This window comes from Vigna unguiculata, unplaced genomic scaffold (assembly GCF_004118075.2).
Source record: "Vigna unguiculata cultivar IT97K-499-35 unplaced genomic scaffold, ASM411807v1 contig_3, whole genome shotgun sequence".
Taxonomy (NCBI): Eukaryota; Viridiplantae; Streptophyta; class Magnoliopsida; order Fabales; family Fabaceae; genus Vigna; species Vigna unguiculata.
Window position 1 is genome coordinate 177501 of NW_021011005.1, and position 5000 is coordinate 182500.

A 5000-nucleotide genomic window follows, 5' to 3' on the forward strand; every position below is an offset into this window, starting at 1 on the left:
TGGAGTATCCTACTTTCACGCAATTCACAGGGTTCAACAAGCAATCGATATTTCACGATCAAGTATGTAGTACTCTTTGTAGTAGCGGTCCTTATATATCGTATTAACAATCGAAAAATGGTCGAAAGAAAAAATCCCTATTTGACAAGGCTTCTTCCTATACCTATGAATTCCATTGGACCCAAAAATGATACATTGGAAGAATCATCTGAGTCTTCCAATATCAATAGGTTGATTGTTCCGCTCCTGTATCTTCCAAAAGGAAAAAAGATCTCTGAGAGTTCTTTCCTGGATCCGAAAGAGAGTACTCGGGTTCTCCCAATAACTAAAAAGTATATCATGCCTGAATTTAACTGGGATTCGCGGTGGTGGAGGAACTGGATAGGAAAAAAGAGCGATTCTAGTTGTAAGATATCTAATGAAACCATCGCTGGAATTGAGATCTCATTCAAAGAGAAAGATATCAAATATCTGGAGTTCCTTTTTGTATATTATATGGATGATCCGATCCGTAAGGACCATGATTGGGAATTTTTTGATCGTCTTTCCCCGAGAAAGAGGCGAAACATAATCAACTTGAATTCGGGACAGCTATTCGAAATCTTAGTGAAAGACTGGATTTATTATCTCATGTTTGCTTTTCGTGAAAAAATACCAAAGGAAGTGGAGGGTTTCTTCAAACAACAAGGGACTGGGTCAATTATTCAATCAAATGATATTGAGCATGTTTCGCATCTCTTCTTGAGAAACAAGCGGGCTATTTCTTTGCAAAATTGTGCTCAATTTCATATGTGGCAATTCCGTCAAGATCTCTTCGTTAGTTGGGGGAAGAGTCCGCACGAATCGGATTTTTTGAGGAACATGTCACGAGAGAATTGGATTTGGTTAGACAATGTGTGGTTGGGAAACAAGGATCGGTTTTTTAGCAAGGTACGGAATGTATCATCAAATCTTCAATATGATTCCACGAGATCTAGTTTCATTCAAGTAACGGATTCTAGCCAATTGAAAGGATCTTCTGATCAATCCAAGGATTCTTTCGATTCCATTAGGAATGAGGATTCGAAATATCACACATTGATCAATCAAAGAGAGATTCAACAACTAAAAGAAAGATCGATTCTTTGTTGGGATCCTTCCTTTCTTCAAACGGAACGAACAGAGATAGAATCAGAGCGATTCCTTAAAATCCTTTCTGGATATTCCTCAATGTGCCGACTATTCATGGAACGTGAGAAGCAGATGAATAATCATCTGCTTCCGGAAGAAATCGAAGAATTTTTTGGGAATCCTGCAAGAGCCACTCGTTCTTTTTTCTCTGACAGATGGTCAGAACTTCATCTGGGTTCGAATCCTACTGATAGGTCTACTAGAGATCAGAAATTGTTGAAAAAAGAACAAAAGAAACATCTTGCTTTTTCCAGGCGATCGGAAAAGAAAGAAATAGTGAATTTATTCAAGATAATTATGTACTTACAAAATACCGTCTCAATTCATCCTATTTCATCCTATCGAGGATGTGATATGGTTCCAAAGGGTGAACTGGACAGTTCCAATAAGATTTCATTCTTGAACAAAAATCCATTTTGGGGTTTATTTCATCTATTCCATGACCGGAACAGGGGGAGATACACGTTACACCACGATTTTGAATCAGAAGATATATTTCAAGAAATGGCAGATCTATTCACTCTATCAATAACCGAGCCGGATCTGGTGTATCATAAGGAATTTGATTTTTCTATGGATTCCTCCGGATTGGATCAAAAACATTTCTTGAATGAGTTATTGAACTCCAGGGATGAATCGAAAAAGCACTCTTTATTGGTTCTACCTCCTCTTTTTTATGAAGAGAATGAATCTTTTTATCGAAGGATCATAAAAAAATGGGTCCAGACCTCTTGCGGAAATAATGTGGAAGATCCAAAACCTAAAATAGTTGTATTTGCTAGCAACAACATAATGGAGGCAGTCAATCAATATAGATTGATCCGAAATCTGATTCAAATCCAATATAGCACCCATGGTTACATAAGAAATGTATTGAATCGATTCAATTGCAACTTCGAATATGGAATTCAAAGGTATCAAATAGGAAATGATACTCTGAATCATCGAACTAGAATGAAATACACGATCAACCAACATTTATCAAATTTGAAAAAGAGTCAGAAGAAGTGGTTCGATCCTCTTATTTTGATTTCTCGAACGGAGAGATCTATGAATTGGGATCCTAATGTATATAGATACAAATGGTCCAATGGGAGCAAGAATTTCCAGGAACATTTGGACTATTTCATTTCTGAGCAGAATAGCCGTTTTCAAGTAGTGTTCGATCGATTACATATTAATCAATATTCGATTGATTGGTCTGAGGTTATCGACAAAAAAGATTTGTCTAAGTCACTTTGTTTATTTTTGTCCAAGTTACTTCTTTTTTTGCCCAAGTTTCTTCTCTTTTTGTCTAACTCACTTCCTTCTTTTTTATTTGTGAGTTTTGGGGGTATCCCCATTCATAGGTCCGAGATCCACATCTATGAATTGAAAGGTCCGAATGATCCACTCTGTAATCAGTTATTAGAATCAATAGGTCTTCAAATCTTTCATTTGAAAAAAAGGAAACCCTTATTATTGGATGACCAAGATACTTCCCAAAAATCGAAATTCTTGATCAATGGAGGAACAATATCACCATTTTTGTTCAATAAGATACCAAAGTGGATGATTGACTCATTCCATACTAGAAAGAATCGCAGGAAATCTTTTGATAACACAGATTCCTATTTCTCAATGATATCCCACGATCCAGACAATTGGCTGAATCCCGTGAAACCATTTCATAGAAGTTCATTGATATACTATTTTTATAAAGCAAATCGACTTCGATTCTTGAATAATCAATATCACTTCTGCTTCTATTGTAACAAAAGATTCCCTTTTTATGTGGAAAAGGCCCGTATCAATAATTATGATTTTACGTATGGACAATTCCTCAAAATCTTGTTCATTCGCAACAAAATCTTTTCTTTTTGCGATGGTCAAAAAAAACATGCTTTTTTGAAGAGAGATACTATTTCACCAATCGAGTTACAGGTATCTAACATATTGATACCTAACGATTTTCCGCAAAGTGGCGACGAAGGGTATAACTTCTACAAATCTTTCCATTTTCCAATTCGATACGATCCATTCGTTCGTGGAGCTATTTACTCGATCGCAGACATTTCTGGAACACCTCTAACAGAGGGACAAATAGTCCATTTTGAAAAAACTTATTGTCAACCTCTTTCAGATATGAATATACCTGATTCAGAAGGGAAGAACTTGTATCAGTATCTCAATTTCAATTCAAACATGGGTTGGATTCACACTCCATGTTCTGAGAAATATTTACCATCCGAAAAAAGGAAAAAACGGAGTTCTTGTCTACAAAAATGCCTTGAGAAAGGTCAGATGTATAGAACCTTTCAACAAGATAGTGTTTTTTCAACTCTCTCAAAATGGAATCTATTCCAAACATATATACCATGGTTCCTTACCTCGACGGGGTACAAATATCTAAATTTCATATTTTTAGATACTTTTTCAGACCTATTGCCGATACTAAGTAGCAGCCAAAAATTTGTATCCATTTTTCATGATATTATGCATGGGTCAGATATATTATGGCGAATTCGTCAGATTCCATTGTGTCTTCCACAATGGAATCTGATAAGTGAGATTCCGGGTAATTGTTTCCATAATCTTCTTCTGTCCGAAGAAATGACTCATCGAAATAATGAGTTACTATTGATATCGACACATCTGAGATCGCTAAATGTTCAGGAGTTCTTCTATTCAATCCTTTTCCTTCTCCTTGTTGCTGGATATCTCGTTCGTACACATCTTCTCTTTGTTTCTCGAGTCTATAGTGAGTTACAGACAGAGTTCGAAAAGGTAAAATCTTTGATGATTCCATCATACATGATTGAGTTGCGAAAACTTCTGGATAGGTATCCTACATCTGAACTGAATTCTTTCTGGTTAAAGAATATCTTTCTAGTTGCTCTGGAACAATTAGGAGATTCTCTAGAAGAAATACGGAGTTTTGCTTTTGGTAGCAACATGCTATGGGGTGGTGGTCCCGCTTATGGGGTCAAATCCATACGTTCTAAGAATAAATATTGGAATCTCATCGATCTCATAAGTATTATACCAAATCCCATCAATCGAATCGCTTTTTCGAGAAATACGAGACATCTAAGTCATCCAAGTAAAGCAATCTATTCCTTGATAAGAAAAATAAAAAACGTGAATGGTGATTGGATTGATGATCAAATAGAATCCTGGGTCTCGAACACTGATTCGATTGATGATAAAGAAAAAGAATTCTTGGTTCAGTTTTCTACCTTAACAACAGAAAAAAGGATTGATCAAATTCTATTGAGTCTTACTCATAGTGATCTTTTATCAAAGAATAACTCTGGTTATCAAATAAGTGAACAACCGGGAGCAATTTACTTACGATACTTAGTTGACATTCAAAAAAAGTATCTAATGATTTATGAATTCAATACATCCTGTTTAGTAGAAAGACGTATATTCCTTGCTAATTATCAGACAATTACTTATTCACACACCTTGTGGGGGGCTAATAGTTTGCATTTCCCATCTCATGGAAAACCCTTTTCGCTCCGCTTAGCCCTACCTCCCCCTAGTAGGGGTATTTTAGTGATAGGTTCTATAGGAACTGGACGATCCTATTTGGTCAAATACCTAGCGACAAACTCCTATGTTCCTTTCATTACAGTATTTCTGAACAAGTTCCTGGATAACAAGCCTAAGGGTTTTCTTATTGATAATAGTGACTATATTGATGATAGTGACGATATTGATGATAGTGACGATATTGATGATAGTGACGATAGTGACGATATCGACCGTGACCTTGATATGGAGCTGGAGCTTCTAACTATGATGAATACGCTAACTATGGATATGATGCCAGAAATAGACCGATT